Source organism: Lagopus muta, chromosome 1 (assembly GCF_023343835.1).
Source record: "Lagopus muta isolate bLagMut1 chromosome 1, bLagMut1 primary, whole genome shotgun sequence".
Classification (NCBI taxonomy): domain Eukaryota; kingdom Metazoa; phylum Chordata; class Aves; order Galliformes; family Phasianidae; genus Lagopus; species Lagopus muta.
Window position 1 is genome coordinate 92,385,390 of NC_064433.1, and position 18,306 is coordinate 92,403,695.

Below are 18,306 nucleotides of genomic sequence, written 5' to 3' on the forward strand. Positions count from 1 at the left end.
GATGTTCTTCACTAATTTATAGTCCACCATCCATTGGTCACATCCTTCTTTCCCTAGTGTGTTTACAGCTTTCCCTTGCACTGTGTGTACCTACACTTACTGGGTAAGGCTGCCATAACCCTCTAGGTACACCCTCACCTGCCTACATTTGACTTTTCAGATCCCTTTGTTTCCTCTGGCACTACTTTACAAAAAGATGAGTTCTAGAACTCAGCAAAACTCTCAGTTGAATTTTGTGGAGCTTTGATGAAACCACCATAAATGAATTTGAACCCACATTATGTATAGCCCTCATGAATTTACATAAAGGAGCTCTACATATGAAGGCAGAAAGTGACTCACCACCTCCCATGTTTGCATCAGTCTTAGAAAGGTAACATCTGTACCAGGTGGCCCAGGGATGAGAATGGAAGTAGAAATTGCGTCTGTCAAATACCTGTGAGAAAGCAAAATGTCATAATTATATACTCCATAAGTTTCAGTGAAAGAGATCTCTACTTCAGGAAAGGAAAACCTTCTTTCAGAAGTTTTAAACTGTAATTTGCAGGATTTCTTCAGCTAACTGGTAATGGCTATTTAAATGCTTAGAGATCAACATCAGGAAAACCCTACAGTTTGTAAAAGTATGTAGCTGGTAATATGTGAAGTTGTTTGTAGCAGGCTAGTAACCAATAAAAACCTGGTAGGATTTGACAGTCCAGAAAAGCCTCTACTTGAAAAGCTCAAGAAATTATAAAAAATGACCTAGAACCTCTGGAGATAAACAATAAAAAGAGGAGGAAGTCTGTGATGATTAGCCTTGCTAGCAAGTTTAGTGCATCATATGCTATATATATTAGTACCCAAGTGCATCTGTGAGTTTTTTGGATGTCCTCAACTCTGACTGCAGTGGGAGCCCAAGACACTTGGTATTTTGTAGCCTTAGGCTTCTTGTTATTAATCTGTGGATGCACAGAATCACAGAATGGCCAGGGTTGGAAGGGACCTCAAGGATCATGAATCTCCAACCCCCTTCCTCAGGCAGGGCCACCAACCTCCTTCAATGCTAGACCAGGCTGCCCAGGGCCCCATCCAGTCTGGGCTTGAACACCTCCAGGGACAGGGCATCCACAGCCTCTCTGGGCAGCCTGTTCCAGCACCTCACCACTCTCTCTGTAAAGAACTTCCCCTGATGTCCAACCTAAATCTGCCCTCCTTCAACTTAAAATCATTTCCCCTTGTCCTGCAGTTATCAACCCTTTCAAAGAGTTGTTTGTAGGCTCCTGTGTGTAGGCTCCCTTTAGGTACTGAAAGGCTGCAATGAGGTCACCCCACAGCCTTCTTTTCTCCAGGCTGAACAAGCCCAGCTCCCTCAGCCTGTCTTCATAGGGGAGGTGCTCCAGTCCCCTGATCATCTTTGTGGCTCTCCTTTGGACCCTCCCTGTCTTTCTTGTACTGGGAGCTCCATACTGGACACAGTACTCCAGATGGGGCCTCACAAGAGCCAAGTAGAGAGGGACAATCACCTCCCTGTCTCTGCTGGCCACCCCTCTTCTGATGGAGCCCAGGATACCATTTGCTTTTTAAGCTGACATAACTGAGGACAAAAATGAGCCTTAGCATGTGCTCTTTGAACTGCAGGACATTGTTTCTTGCTTTGTCAAAATATCAATTTTTTTAATATGTGATTCATAATAATTAACTTGCCTAAAGAAGAAATATACTGCAAAGGTGTACCATAAAAAGTGGAAATATAAATAATTATATAAATAATATAAATGTAAATAAGTGGCTGATTTAATTCTGAATATGTTTAAATGGCTAATGTACTTAAAATGCAGAAAATCAGATATTAAAGGCAGCTTTTGTTTCAAAGTAGAAGATTAGTAAGAAAAAACAGTAAAACAGAAGACAAAGTTACAGAAGACATATGGAAAGATCATTATTTTCTTAGCAATAAAAAAGGACTAATAATTTTTCGGGCATTATCTAATAATGCAACAGTTCTATGAACAGTTGACTGTGACTTGGCACCAGATCAATTTCCACAGCACAGAGCCCTCTGGGGAGTTTAATGAAGATGGTTACAATCCTGTTTTACCTTCAAGAAGATAATGTGGCTGATAGCCTAGCTGAAGTGCCTCTACACCAGTGCACACAGCATAGGAAATAAGCAGGAGATAGAAATTGCAGTGCAATTAGGAAGCCATGACCTAAATGGTATTACAGAAACACAGTAGGAAGAATTGCAGAACTGAAATAATATGGTTGAGGGAAACAAGCTTTTTGGAAGGGATAGGTCAGGCAAAGGGGATAGAGCAGTCACCCTCTATGTTAAGAAGTGGATAGAATGAGAAGAGCTGCCTCTGAGAAGCAGCCATGATCAGGTTTAGAGCTTATGTGTAAGAATTAGGGATGGGGCCAATAAAGGACACCTAGTGGTCAGGATGTATTACAGTCTGCTTGATCAAGGAGAGCCTCCTGACAGGCCTTCTTGCATTAGCTAGAAGAAGTGTCAAGCTTGAAGGCTCTCATCCTGATGGGGAATTTGAACCAGTTTCAACCACCTGGATGTCTGCTGGGAAAACAACACAGCTAGCTGCAAGCAATCCAGGAGTCTTGTGGAGTCTGTTGAGGATGACTTCCTGGTCCAGATATTGGACAGACCAACTAGAGGCTGATGTGATTGCCAAACCACTCTTCATCATGTTTGAAATGTCATGGTTGTCAGGCAAAACTCCTGGTGAATGAAAGAAGAGAATCTCACTCATTTTCAAGGAAGAGAGAAATGAAGTTCTGGGGAACAATGGGCTGATGAGCCCTGTGTATGTGCCTGGATAGATAATGGACAAGATCCTCCTGGAAGAGTTGTTAAGGTACAAATGTGGAAATGATCCAAGACAGTCAACATGGCTTCATCAAGAGTAGATTATGCCTGACCAATCCGTTGACCTGTTACAGAGGAGTGATGGCATTGATTGACAAAGGAAGGGCAACTGGTGTCATCTTCTGGACTTGTGCAGGGCCTTTGATGAGTTCCCCCAGCACATCCTTATTTCTAAATTGGAGAGAGATGAATTTGAAGGCTGGACTATTTGGTGGGTAAAGAATTGGTTGGATGGTTTCAGGCAAAGGCTTGTGGTGAACAGCTTAATGTCCAGGTGGAGGCTGGAGACAAGTGGTGTCCCCCAGGAGTCTGTCTTGGGGCTGGTGCTTTTCAACATCTTCATTGATAAAGATATTGACAGATATCTTTGTCAGTGGGATCAAGCATAAATTATTCTTAACAGAACATCCGGGTTGCACTTAGACAATTTAGAGACTTTGTTTGGCTTTTCTAGAGGATAAAAAAAAGTTCTGTTCCTTGCCAAACTCTAGATCCTTTTAGTATAGTCCTTCTCTCAATATTCTACACTTTTGTTATCTTCCTTTCCTTTCAACTTCTGTATCCTTATATTTTTTGTCTTAATTATCTTTTATTGCTGTAAGATGGCTCACTGCACAGAAACCCTTCTTAAAAGTGCTCCCATTTTCCCTATCCTGAACATCTAATGCAGAAGTATTTTCAAAATATGTGCATTTATTTAGTTGAAAATTTCCCAATTGGCTCACAATCCAGTAAGTCACACTCTCATATGAGCATGGAGAGAGACTCCTCTGAAGGAGACCTGGAGGCCACATGGGTGCTTAATAATTTGGATCTTGTTATCTAGCCTGGTGTTCTGCTAGGCATTCCTAGGAAGGCAGATTTACAGACTGCCTACCAGCTCTTGCTAAGACCTTGTTTGAAGGTGAGGGGAAGATGGATGCGAGAGCCCTTGTTGATGATACAGCAGTGTGAACATAGCTGTTTTACTTTTCATTGTTTTAGACTAATTAAAATGTAAGTACTTTCGGATAAGGACCTAGAGATGCAGACGTATACTGAACAGACATTGCCTTGGGAGAATCCAAGATAGCCAGCAGGTATAATTCATATGGGATTATTTCTTTTAGCTTTCTAAGAACAGCTGAGAAAATAAGTAACATTCAATCAGTAACTGGGACTATTTCTGGAGCAGTGACTCTTATAAATTGAGAATAGAAAGGAAGAGAATACAGAACTGCATGAATTCGGACTTTTGGAACCATTGAGAAGTAATTTACAAACAGGATATTTTTTTGTTGCGGCAGAAAATCCTCAGGCAAAAGGAAAACTTACGAAATTACTCCAAACCCTTTAGGCTCATCATTTCATTAAATAAATTGTAGCCAAACTTTTAGCAGATGAACAGGGTCTACTTCTGCCTACTGGGAATTGGTATCTCTAAATGTAAACAAACTTCTTTTTTACCCAATATAAAAACATTTCACAACTGCTCAAAATGCCAATAATCTCGATTTGTGCATGGCAGCGGCTATATTCAGGGAAGTAGTTTGTGCAGCAGAAGTAATTCTGGAGGCTAAGAATTTCTGGACCTGCCTTCATCTCTGAAGCACATTCGTTGTTTCCATTGCTTTTGAGCCTCAGAGTTCTTTTGCTTCAGGTCTAAGTGTTTATTACCTCAGATTGAAGTCTGCCAGTAATCAAAAAGCAGGACTCTCAATTCCAAGTCTTTTGTCCTAGCAATGACACAATGGTATTGAAATTATGAAGGCTTGTGAAAAACAGGAGCAAAATTCCTGTGAAATGTATGGAATACAAAGACAAGCTTTTTTTTTTGTGTGTATGTGTGTGTGTGTGTGTGTGTCTGTGTGGTTAAAAATAATATCTGCAATAATTCCATGACAAAACTAAAATTGCCTTTCTTACTCTGTGGAGGATGCTAAATAAGAATTTTTAAATTGTATCTTGTGCTAAGGTAATTATGGGAAAAATTCAGCTTTACATGAATTTGACAGCTGTTTTAAAATCTCAACTGGCAACCATTCACTACAGTGCTGAAGACCTATGTTCAAAATCTCATATAAGGACTTGTCTTCTAAAAGCTAGCTAAGACTTGAGATTGCATAACAAAAATGACAGCCTTAGTGCAAAGGCAAATAGAAATCAATCTGTGATATTGAGATGTTTGTGTTTCCTGTATAAAGGGGACAAGGAATTAGAAGGTAATGCTACCCTGAATGGTTTGATGTCCCCAGTTGGGGACATCAATTTACAGTGACTTAAATGTACATTGGCTGCTTAGATACACCAGAAACTGACAGATCAGTACAGTCCTATAAATCCTGAACAACAAGTATAGCTTTTCAAAAACAACCTTTCAGGAGAAGAAAAAGCCCAAAATAATGACAGTGCACTGACAGTATAATAAAGAGGAATTCGTTATTCTGACTGCAGGGGTTGACAGAGACCAGAGGGCAAATGCATAAAAAAGGAAAAAAGAGCCTGTGTTCAAATGTCATAAAATCCCTGCCTCAATTGAAAGAAAAATAAATATTCTCAAATTATTTTATATGAACATAATAATAAATAAAAAGTTAATTTATCTGATCATGGCAAATATTTCTGAGCACAAAGCTGAGGATGCAGTGTTATCATATATGATATCATCTGAGTACAAATAAACGCTTTTTAGGGTTGTCACTGCCATGAAAATAAATGAAGCCTATTACATCTGGTGGTGAGGAAAAATGGAGCAAAAATTAAAATAAATAGTGATTGAAGGGTTAAATAGGTAAGATGGTCTTTGGGAGTAATTTTTCTTGACAATTTTTAGGTTACCATTTAATTGTAGAAATAAATCTGATTATTACTATTTCTTTTATTACTGGAAAAGAATAATAGCAGCTCACAGGAATGACTACTTCTATATGCAGACATAAATTGCACCCTCAGACAAGATCTCAATCCCACAGAGGAACAGAAATAAATTGAAAACCCAGTTGTTTTTCTGAAGATATTTAGTTCTAAACATACATTCTTGCATAATTTGTCTTCCTATTACTATTATAACTTTAGGGATTTTTTTTAAGGGTTTTTTTTTTTTTTTTTAATTGAATGCTTTTGTGAGGAAGAAGGATTTTTTGAGTTTTTGTTCCCTTGATATTTCCTATGCAAAGTTACAATCCTCATGCAGCTTGTATGAAGAGGATTAGAACATGTCATCACTAATTGCAGATGAGGATTTAATGCAGAGATGGACAGAAGAAGAAGATAAATGACATTGCCCCACCTGTCTTTATTCAGACTACACAGACATTTTGCTTCTGCCACTGCTGCTCCAGAGATTTTGCTTGGCTTTCATATCTCTTATCATTATATGGCAAGAGAAAATTTTTGTTGAATATAATGAATGACTGATTTTTCTATTGCTTGTGCTCATTATTCCTAAGGATCCATTTCTGCCCTAAGAACCACAAAGACTTAGTTGGTCTCACACACACGAAAAAAAAGCAGGTGGAAAAAAGAATAATTTATGAATTAAAAAAAAAATAATCACAGATTGCAGTTGCAGAAGTATGTTTTCCTCCTCCACCACTCCTTTTTTTTTCCTGTTTCTGTTAGACAGTAAACTTTGGAGTACTGGCATTGATCTTCTAGTATGCCATAAGAGTGCGTCATATGATGGTAGAAACCATCTGCAAATATTACTGTTATTTAATGTCAACAACAGGTAGTAGTAATTTAACTAATATGCTTTAGGAATTACATAAGTAGCAATAGAACAAAATAATGTTAGCTTGCATTTCCCATTGTTTTGTTTCAAGACAAATCAATTGCAAAACACAAATCAAAGTAATGGATACACATTGTAGACAATTTTGGGTCCCAAGCATTAATGACCGAGAGAACTTTCTCTCATAAATATTATACAATAAAGATCCAAAAAGCTCCCACGTGAGGCCTTGAACTACTTGGAAGGACATTTTATATTAGCCCTAACATTCTTTAATGGGTTAAAAACTAATGAGTAGGACAAAATGAGTAAGACCAAGTAGTCCAAGTTACATTGCAATTCTCTGGATGGATCATTCTTCACTAAACCACGTAAGTAAAGGACAGAAGTTACTGTCCCTTAATTTGCTTTAAAAAAGATAATTTTCTTTCGAAGTCTACCTCAGGCCTTTCAATAAGACAAAAAAGTGACTCAGCAGTTTCAAAATATGATCGAGGCAGTGGGAATTTCATTATCTTCAGTCATCTAATGAGAAACAGAATTTTGTTACAGTTTTGTTTTCAGGACTTATCAACCCCTGTACTCAGCACTGGTGAGGCTGTACCTTGAGTACTGTATCCAGTTTTGCGCCCCCCTCTGCAAGAAAGTGCTTGGGGCCCTGGAGAGTGTTTAAAGAAGGGCGACAAAGCTGGTGAGGGATCTGGAGCACAGGGCTTATGAGGAGCAGCTGAAGGAGCTGGGATTCTTCAGTCAGGAGAAGAGGAGGCTCAGGGGAGACCTCATTGCTCTCTATAACTACCTGAAGGGAGGTTGTAGTGAGCTGGGAGTCAGCCTCTTCTATAGACAAGTGATAGGACTAGAGGGAATGACTTCAAACTGTACAAGGGGAGATTCAGGCTGGATATTAGGAAATACTACTTTTCTGAAAGCGTGGTCAGGCACTGGAATGGGCTGCCCAGAGAGGTGGTGGAGTCACCGACCCTGAAAGTGTTCAAAGAACATTTGGACATTGTGTTGAGGGACATGGTTTAGTGAGAGCTATTGGTGATAGATGAATGGTTGGACTGGGTGATCGTGTGGGTCTTTTCCAACCTTCATGATTCTATGATTCCATGATTCTAAATCTTGACAGATCAGGAAAATGGAAAGGACTGTCTCCTGATTGAGTCTGAAGAAGAGCTTGAAATTCATTTTCAAGCAGAAATTACATATATTTTTAAAATTCTACCTTTATTAATAAAGTCAGTGAAATATACAGTAAAGCTACCTCATTGTCTAACTTATCAACAGAGCTGTAACCAAGGTTCCACTTTTCTGTATGTTCTTCCTATGCCATATTTTGGCTTTTCTCTTTAGGGAAAGGATATGTATTTTTTTCTGGGTCATTTAGAAAGCAGCTTGTGATTTGAATTAAGAGTAGAATTAAATGCTATGTGTTTCTCAAAATTAAAGGAAAATAAAATTTCAGTTGTATCAAATAGTTGTTGATGTAACATTTTGGTTCTTGATCACCTGAACCCATGATGAAAATCAGTATCTTGCCATGAGAACAATGTTATTAAAATGAATGTTTTAGACTTTTACTCAGAGCAGTTCCTGTGAGGAAGAAATACTTCCTGAGGACAGCGCGTAGTATTTTAAAACTTGTATGACATTTTGCAATAGATATAACAGATACAGTAAGAGTGCTCTCTCCCTGACAAAGCAATGTCTTACATATCAGAAGAGTATACCTGCAGAGCAGGCAACATTTGAGTTCTCTACAATAACCTTTTGCTGAAGTGATCATGTAGCTCTACTTTTCCTGGAATGTTGCCTCTGTTTTAATGTATAGCTGTTGGTGGTGCAGGGTTTAATGCAGGGAAAGTTCTGGAAAAAAATGAAGGAAATCTTGCTGCAAACTTTGTCAGCGGCTTGGCAACTTATTAGGAGACAGATTAACATTCTGTTGAGTCATCTGTGCTATCAAAGTTTGGGGTTCTGAGCAACACAGTGGTTTACAGAAGCCTGCTCACATTTTTTTGCTTCCTTTCATCACAGTGGAGATGCTGCTGTCTAAATAGCCTTTGGGGAAAATTTCCTTTGTGGGACACAGACATAGCAGTGGGAATAGCTGGAGCCTGCTGAAGGTAACGATTATATATTTTTTTCTTCTAGAAAAGGCAAATAAATACCTTGTAGACTTCATACAGAAGATCTCAGGAAGCGTTTTTATTACCTTTTACTGATTTGGTTTGCTTTTTTGGTAAGTATTTTTTGAAGACAAATGGCTTTGGATAGTCTAGGCATGGAATATTTTCATCATTCTTTTATCTGTTTTTCAGCAATGCTAGGTTGGTGGAGTAAATGGGGAAAGCTGTTACCAAGGAGGAAGAGGGAGAAGTACTTGAATGCAGACGAAGTGGAAATTCTCCTTCAGCCAAAGCCATTTCTCACCAGTTTCCTCAAAGCTGTGAGAACGTACCCAAAAGATCCATCACCACAATTTATATAGGTAAAAGCAAACCAGGTATTTGTAAGAGAAAGTACTGCTATAGAAGTAAGATATAATATGGGTAATTTAAAAATCTCAACTTCTACTCTATTTTCCAAATTGACTGGTGTTTGTAGGGTCTCAATAAATACAGCTCAAAAGATGTTATTTTCAGAGACGTCATCGCCCCTATCAAAAGCAGATCTATTTAATGATGGTGTGCAGTCAAAGAATTCCTCTCCATTCTGCAAGATCGCGTTTCATTTCAACAAAGTAAAGCTATACCAAAAGGTACAACAGTTTGCCATAGAATCATTTGAGTTGGAATGGACCCTTACAGGAGATTTATCCCAACTCCCCTGTAATGAACAAAGACACCTGCAGCTTGATCAGGGTGCTCAGAGCCCCATCCAGCCTGATCAAGGATGTCTCCAGGGACAGTGCATCCACCACCTCTCTGGGCAGGCTGTTCCAGTTTCCCTCACTACTCTTATTGTGAAACAACTTCTTCCTTATGTCCAGTCTAAATCCCCCCTCTTTTAGTTTGAAACAATTTCCCCTTGTCCTATCACCACAGGTCCTGTTGAATAGTCTGCCCCCTTCTTTCTTACAGCCCCCCTTTAGATACCAAAAGGTTGCTTTCAGGGCTCTCTTAACCTGTTCTCATAGGGGTGGGTTTTCATCCTTTGGATCTGTTTTGTGTCCCTGCTCTGGAAACACTCCAAAAGGTCCATGTCACTCCTGTACTGAGGACTCCACATCTGAATGCAGCACTACATGGTACAGATGGCTTTCTGGAATGCAAGGGCACATTTCTGTCTCATGTTCAGCTTGCCATACTCCAGCACCCCCAAGTCATTTTCTGCGGGGCTGTGTTTTAATCCTTATATTCAGCAGCTTGTATCGATAGCAGGTTTTTTTTTGTGATCCAGGTGCAAGGCATTGCACTTGGAAAAATTGAAACTTGAAAAAAAGAGTTAGAAAAATTAGCCAGCAGCCTGGCTGATCTTAAAACTCAAGCTCAAAATTTTAATATGCAGTGGATCGTCACTTTATACCATTCTACACAAAGAATATTTAATGATGTATTTGAGAATATTGTAGAGAGGTCTATAATTAGGATAAGGTAAGGCTTCTTTTATGAAGAAATTATTTTTTTTTGTACTGATTAAGGAATTTTGAAAATATTGTGCGTTGATTATTTTTACTCTGTATATTAATGCTGCATATATTGTGTTTGTTTCTCTGTAAAACAGGGTGGAATTAGAAATATCCAAGTTTCTTTTACATTCAGGAGGCAAAATATATTAAATAGACTACACGTACAAGTGAGGTTGTCTGGATTTTATCTGTATTAATATATTTTCAAGGCTAGGCTTTTCGAGGTCTTTCCCCTAATCTTGTACTAAACTGCATTTTCCTATCCATTAAAAATGCCTAAGTTTAACAGTGTGGCTTAATTTTAAAATGGTGGATTAGAGCTCAAAAAATAAGGCATTCCATTTCTAGTGCCAAGTATAGACAATGCCCTCCTCTTATCATTCTTTAACGGAGGGTGGCCAGCTTAGCATTTTGTCTATTTTTGATTAGAAGCTAAGCACAAATCTGATCTGGAATGGTAATTACTATATTCCAGTTTAAGTCACAGATCACTGCGGCTATTATTTATTCTCAGACAGAAACAATTGTCCCTCCAGCCTCCAACTACTGGATACAATTCTCAATTGCTAACCTTTTGCTATGAGTGAAAACTGCATTATTTCTCCTTTGCTTCAGTAGCTGTGGGCTCCCTCACCTGTGACAACTGAGATAACTGCACTATCTGTTATCCATTCTCTGTGGAAAGATTTGAAGATTTCCTATGCTTTCTTTCACTACGGATCAGAAACCACATAACTTTTCAATGCTAAGGATGGTCAATCATACCTTATCTAGTTTTTCTCTTCGTAAGTAAATGCACACAGATCAGCCAGAGAGCAGACTGCCTCTACAAAAATTTTATTGTTCTCTTGTTGGAGTAGGTGAGGGGACCTATGCATACTTAAGCCTATCTTGGCAAATTAAAACAGAACAAAACAGAAAGAATGATAGAACAATAATTGCTAGCTGTGACAATTTTCTCTGCTATGAAGAATACTAAATTTATATCATTCTGTTAGAAGACATAGGCTAATATGGAATGGAAATCAACAAGTAAGCAAGGAAAATGCCTATGATAACTGAAAGTCTTTGCCCAAACTAAGCCAGATTGGTAAAAAGTGTCCTTAAATTTCATGTAGGTCTTACAATAGAACACCTGCAAATTTTTACCTTACGATTGACACTGTTATGAATATACCGAGAAAAAAAATCCAAGCTCTGGAGAGTTGGAAAGTTTCCTGAGTCTTTTTTATCTGAACTATTACTCAGTCAGCTTCAAACTTCCAGATGAACGCTCTGGCGCAGCAGCGGGGTGCACATCGGCAGACCTCCTACTGCAGTGTCCAGGTTTGCTGGTATGGCGAGAGTTTCTGGATTGGTGTCTGTGTGCTCCTTCAGAGAAAAACAGAAGAACCCCCTAATACTCCAACTTTTTCTGCTGGAGCTGTTTAATGCGGAAAAAAAGTAACTCCCCAAAGGTAAGCCTATTGTGAAATAATGAGTTACTGTCTCCAGTCTGTAATTCCTAGGTTCAGGCTGATGCTTTTGCCGATGAACATTTTAGACTAGACTTACCACTTCTCTCGAGCAGATGTATATAATAGAAAAGTTGAGAATTTCAAGACATATCTCACCAATTTACTATATATAACACATCTGAGAAACTAGACGTCTAACAGTAAGGAAAGGGGGGACAGATAGGAGCTGCTGATCAGACTACAAGACCTGTTGAAGTACTTTCACCTGGATAGAAACTTCTAGGACCAATATTTATCAATATTTAAATATATCTTGAAGAAGCTACACATTGTAAGTAGTAACACTGTGTAAAACTTTTTAAAAGAATTGAGTACACTAATGGCAGAATCTACAACAGCTGTCACAAGGTGGTAAACGTTCTTCAAAGTAGACAAATGCAACGTTCAAGACATCTCATTTCCTGCCAAATATTAATAATGAATAGAACATAATGTGAGCAAGAGAGGTGCAAAAAGGACAAGAGGCCTGAATAAAATGTCAATTTTCAGTAGAGGATGTAAAGGCAGGAAAATCTACCATAATCAGCCATAATTGGAACAAGATTCCTCACTCCTTTCCAGCATATGGAAAACATTTTCCATTGTCACCAACATCCCCTTACACTACAAATGATAGGAATGTACAGGTAACTGGAAAATCAGTCTTCAAAATCAAAACATTTTAAAATGGAAGAAATACAGTGATTTTAATTACTCAGAATGCATACAGAGGATTAGCTAATACAAAAGTGCTGGTGAAGCATATTTTTGGGAGTAAGAAAATATTTTCTTCTGTATTTTTATGAGAATTCTATTGCACTCACTCCACCATAAATTTTCCACTGCTGTTAATAGACATTTCAAGAATTTGAAGCCAAGACTGGATGCTGTAAAATTTCAGATAACGGCTCTGAGGAAACAGAGCAATATGCAGACCACCTCACCTTTTCATACTTAGATTCCCACAGAGAAAAACAGTTTTAAGAAATCCGGTTGTGTAATGAAAAGGCAGAGAAATATTTCATCTTGTTATTTTCCTCTCCTAAATCTCAGGCTCACATGCTCCCCCTTGGCTTCTGAAGGCATAACTATTTACTTGTCAATCATGAGCAAAATGTCCCTTCCTGGAAGACCTTTTCCCCAGCTCTTAACATAGTTTTTGGAGTTGGATCATGGTATCTACTAAGGCTAGAAGCTGCGAGGTGTAACCCAGGAATGTCCAACCTGCATGCCTGGCCCAGCACACCCTGCGGCTGTGCTCCTGTGCTGCACCATCCTGATAGCGACTTCATCCATTTTTAAGGATGAGACACAGAAAGAGTACAATTTAATCAAAAATATCTGACAAACACCTTGCAGCTGAACAATATGCTGTCAGCTCACTGAGAATTGCTACCATTGCCATAGAACCAGACTGATTTGCTAGTTTCACAAAAACAAGTTCAAATTTCCCACTAGTTCAATGTTTTTGTTGCCCACTTTTTTCCCTTCTTTTAATATTTCATTAAATATTAAAACAATTTTTGTTATTTATATACAATAACTATATTAAATATCTCATGAGGGCTGCTCTGAAAGTAATGCCTCCTATTTTACTATGTTGGTCCAAAATGTCAGAGGCAGCTGTTGGTGGTATGGCAGTAGAGGCTGACTCTTCCCACCAGTATTCCATTATACACTGTTGATCTATGACAAATGGTGGCAGAAGGGCAGTCTGACTGAATGGTGTCTGATGTGGAAGCGTGTATGAAGCAAAGGGGTGTCACTGAATTTTTATATGTGAAAATAATGGCATTCATTCACAGCTGATAAAAGTTTTTGGAGACCAAACAGCGGATGTGAGCACAGCAAAGAGGTAGATGATGTGTTTCAGCAGCAGTGACTGCAAGTGTGTCACCTCTTCTGGAGCAGATTTTTATGAGAGGAGCGTGCAGCATACAGGCTCTTGTCCATTGCTGATAAAAATGTATTGCTAGTGGTGGTTACTATGTTCATAAAATCACAGAATGGCTTGGGTTGGAAGGGACTTCAAAGATCATTTAGTTCTAGCTCCCCTGCCATGGGTTGAGTGGTTGTTGTTGAAAAATGTTTTGTAGCTGAGAATTTGCTCCATTAAGTATTGTTATTGTGCTCGCTTTATCAATTATAGTTCCCTGGAAATAAATAGGAGTCATTACTTTCGATTCAACCTATATATGTGTGGCCAAAGACAATCCCTCTTCATACAGTGCAGCCCAAACAAGCCAAAAGTTTCCACAGCCATAGTCTAACCAACAGTTGTGTTATCCTGACTGGACAGTCAGGAAGGATTGCAAGTCCCTGGGGGTGTTCAAGAACTGTGTGGATGTGGCACTGAGGGACATGATTAGCAGTCATGGTAGGGATGAGCTAGTGGTTGGACTGTGTGATCTTAGTGGTCTTTTTTGACCTTAAGGATTCTGTGATTCTGTAAGTCTGGCTAGGAAAATACTGCTGGAAAATACTGCTTTTTGCCTTTTCTGTGTTGTGTTTCAGGATATAACTCTTAGAATAAGAAGGGAAATTTAAACAGAAAGGAAGCTAGCATTTGAAGATAGACCCTGTTGTTTGATGCCTCTATTAGCCAACATAACATCTGTCAAGGAAGCTTGGACACCTGGTTGTGTGTTTTTAGCAATGCATGACCTGATATTTGCTGTCTCTTTGACTCACCCCCTGTGATGCAGAGGAGATCTGACACTAGCGCCAAGGGATTTCCTTTGTAGAGTGGAACTGCTCTGGGACTCCTCTTAGCAGTGCTGTCATCTCCATCTCAAACTACATCTGATCTGCCTGTGAGGACTATGACAGACAGCTGACCAGCCAAAACATGCCCTAGATGTCTCATATCTGCCTAGGAAGGATTGAGGTAAGTCAAGCTCTTCCTCTGACCTAATGGGCTCATCTAGAGCTACCTCACCAGAGTGAGTTGTATCAAAAAGAGAGGGCTCCTGCCTCCCCTTAGATTAACTGTAGCCAAACCTGACTTTAGTTGAAGCCACTGACTCTTGCCTGTACAGGACATTGATGCAACAGTCATAGCTGAGTTTAAGCTTAAGGTTTTGGAGATAAGGAACAGCAAAGCCAAACCTGTTGCTGAGTACCAGAAGGGCAAAGATGTGAGGGGGCAGACATAGGAGATGAAGTCATTCTGAATATAGTGAGTGGCAAACAAATATACTTTCAGTGAGATGATACTGCAGGACATTACATTTTTGCTGGATTTTCCTGAAGCCTCAAGCAGCAGGATATGCAGGTGCTCTGCTAATTCTGAGTGATTATTTTGGAAAAAAAACACACCTGATTCCCACACAGGGAGTTGGAAGGCTTAGGATCTGAACAGGTGGGTTTTTGTAGCATGTTAAATCTGTGTGGACATGATTTATATTGTTACTCATGTAGATGATCCTCCTCTACTGCCCCAATACAGTTTGAAGGGACTAATGGTTTCTAGGAAGTCCCCAGACAAAGCCAGGATTAGGTCTGGTTCTGCAATGGCTGTCTGAAATGATAGGAAGGGAAAATTTTATTGTTGAGTTACTCAAGGCCTTGTCTATTCTTATGTCTCATCATTAACTTTCTGGACATGCAGTGGTTGTTACTGTGTTGTTAACACCATGGTTAGCACTAGAACTGAGATTAAGGCACTGATCAGCAGGTCAGAAAAGATTTTTTTCCTGTTAGACCCAGCAAGTTATTTTCTGGATGAAGCAATTCATTTTGGTTAGCACTGGGATGAGCACGGACTTCTGTAATATCGATACAGTAATGTTTAGGTTTAGGATTATGCTCATTTTTAACAGATTAGAAAAATCAGGGTAGAAGAGAGAAGTTAACTTGCTTGATTCTGCAGGACAAGAAGAGTTTGGATGAGGAATGGTGATGATGAGACAAATGGCTTATAACTAGCCATACACTGCTATGTGCGTTGCTGAGGCTACTGTTAGTACTAGTATTGGGTTCGTGGTTTGTAACTGAAGAGCTTGAGGAACTAAGCTTATTCCTGAATATCAGAGAACCCTGTGGGTGGAGAAAGGCTGATGTCAGGCAGGATTTTATGCTGTGGGAAAGTTTCTTCAGGAGAAATTTATCTTGGATATCAGGAAAAACTCAGAAGAGCAGTGAGGCAGTGGCACAGGTTGCCCAGGGAGATGGTAGAGTCATTGTCCTTGGAGGTGTTCAAGAGCTGTGTGGATGTGCCTCTGAGAGACATGATTAGCAGGCATAGTAGGGATGAGTTGACAGTTTGGACTAGATGATCTTAGTGATCTTTTCCAACCTTAACGTTTCTATGACTCTATGAAAAGTCTCTGCATTGGAGAATGCCTTGGCTAGTACTGAAGGTAATAACATCTGAGGCACAATATGCTCAAGGCTTACCATGGCAGAGATAAAGTCAAAATCCCCAGGCCCAACGATGAGAGTTAGGTCTGGGTGAGACATAGCAGGGGGGAAGGATGGTGGTGGGACAGAGAGTAAGATGAGGCAGGGAGAGTTGCTGCTTTGGCTGTTGTATGGGAAATTAGAGGAGAGGGACCTCCTGCATATTCATGACTCTGTATTGCTGTAGCACTCAAATAGGATTTCGAGGCCTCTGGTGCAGGCAGATCTGGAAGATGAACATGCAAGTTGTAGTGCTAGCTTTATGTATGCTTGTAACTGATGCTGCTCTGAGGACTAAGGTTTATTGATGGATGCTGAAGGACTTTTAGTATTTCTGCTGACAAAATGCACTGGAATGTGGGTGCTTTTGCATGTCACTGCACTATAGTTGAGGCTGCACTTGAGGCAAGGATTACAGCTAAATAGCTTGGCAGTAGGGTTTGAATAACTGTGCTTATTTTTGCCTCCTGAGAGGCTTCCATGGCAGGTTAAGGGATGAGCTGATGATAGAACAGCTCGCTCCAGCTATGCAAGAAGGATTGGGAGGAGGATAGATGCATGCAGGGGTGAATGCTGTGTGGTGTCAGTAAGATCAGGGCTTTCAAGAGAGGCTGGTGAAAGTGGAAAGAAAAAAAAATCAGTGGAAAAAGGAACAGTGAGGGAGAAAAGTGAGAAGAAAGAGACAAAAGACAGAAGCAATTTCCTAGAGCTTCTCTTTTCATCCCTGTCTTTCTTCTTATCTTCAGGGTACACACTAACTCAAAGCCTGTACTTTCAAAAATGAAGCACAGTATGAGATACAGCTTTCTGTGTTGTTTACAGTAAATACTCTCAGGTTTGCTTGTGAGATCTGGCCTTTTTTAGCATCTTGTGAACACTACAGCCTGTTTTTCTCCAGTGCTTTTTAGCAGAAAACAAAACACAACAGGCTTTTTTTTTTGAGGCTTTTGTTCTGTATATCTTCAGATCTCTGGATGTTGGTCCTCACAATTCACCAGAGCAGGAATGGAGCTTCAATTATTCAGAAGTGTTAAGAAATAATCTATCTAGTATAAATCATGATGATGATGATAAAGGACTATTATAGATGTGTATCTATGTGTTAGGGTTGCTTCAAAAGTAATGCATTCAATTTTGTTTTGTTGGTTTGCAGAGTCAGAGGCAGTTGTTGGTATGGCAGTAGAGGTTGAAACTTTTCACCAGTATTCCATTACATTTTGTTGCTGTGTGACGGATGGCAGCAGAAAGGCAGTCTGATGCAATGGCATCTGACATGGTGGAGCAAAGGTGTGCCATTGAATTCCTCCATGCAGAATAAATGGCACTCAGTGACATTTGTTGATGCTTGCTGAACATTTCTGGAAACCAAATAGTGGATGTGAGCACAGTGAGGTGGTGAGTGATGCGTTTCAGCTGTGGTGACAGCAACAGTGGTTCACCTCCACTGGTGCAGATATTTACAAGTGCTTACAAGCTCTTTTTTATCACTGGCAAAAATGCATAGCTAATGGTGGTGACTGTGTTGAAAAATAGTGTTTTTGTAGCAAGGAATTTATCAAATACTGTTATTGTGTTCTTTTATCTGTCATATTCTCCATGGAAATAAATAGGAAGCTTTACTTTTGGAGTGAGCTACATATATGTTTGTATGCAGGTGAAGGAGTCAGTTCTCAATAAAAGTGGATCTGCTTCTGGGTTAAATAACAGGAGAAGCAAGATGCTGACTGTGAGTCTGACATGATATTACAACTTGAAATCTAATTCAGGAAAGAACAGAATTTAAATAACATTTGGATGCAACAGCAGGAAACAGAAGGAACAGGTGTTTAACATGATTTATTTCAATTGTTTAACCTTTTTGTTAATGCCAAAACCCAAACTCTGTCAGGTTTTGGCTTTATGTACCTTCTGTAGTTGTACTTTTGGCTGTTTCATGCCTCAGAGCATTTCTTCTGCTGTTCGTTTGTCTCTGAGGAGCTAGGATTCTGTCTCTGAGTACTTTTGATCTCCAGTGTATGTGTGGCTTTTTCTTCATGAGTCAATGGAACTACATGGTCATGTTACTCTGCTCTGTGGGTTCACTGGATTATCAGCAGGAGAAACTTTTAGATCTGCATCCCAAAATGGATAAAATTTGTTGCCTAACATAGAAACCGCAAAATGCTTTTTTTTTTTTTTTTTTTTCTTTTTTTTTCTT

At 39.4% G+C, this 18,306-nt stretch overlaps 1 protein-coding gene across 1 annotated transcript in view; it reads right to left on the reverse strand.

Annotated features, from left to right (window-relative positions):
• Window positions 1-18,306, reverse strand: part of HTR1F (5-hydroxytryptamine receptor 1F) — a 110,038-nt gene that overhangs the window by 54,412 nt on the left and 37,320 nt on the right. The window contains exon 2 of the mRNA XM_048933477.1: window positions 343-436. The gene's annotated coding sequence lies outside the window, so the exon portion shown is untranslated. The remainder of the gene's footprint in view (window positions 1-342; window positions 437-18,306) is intronic.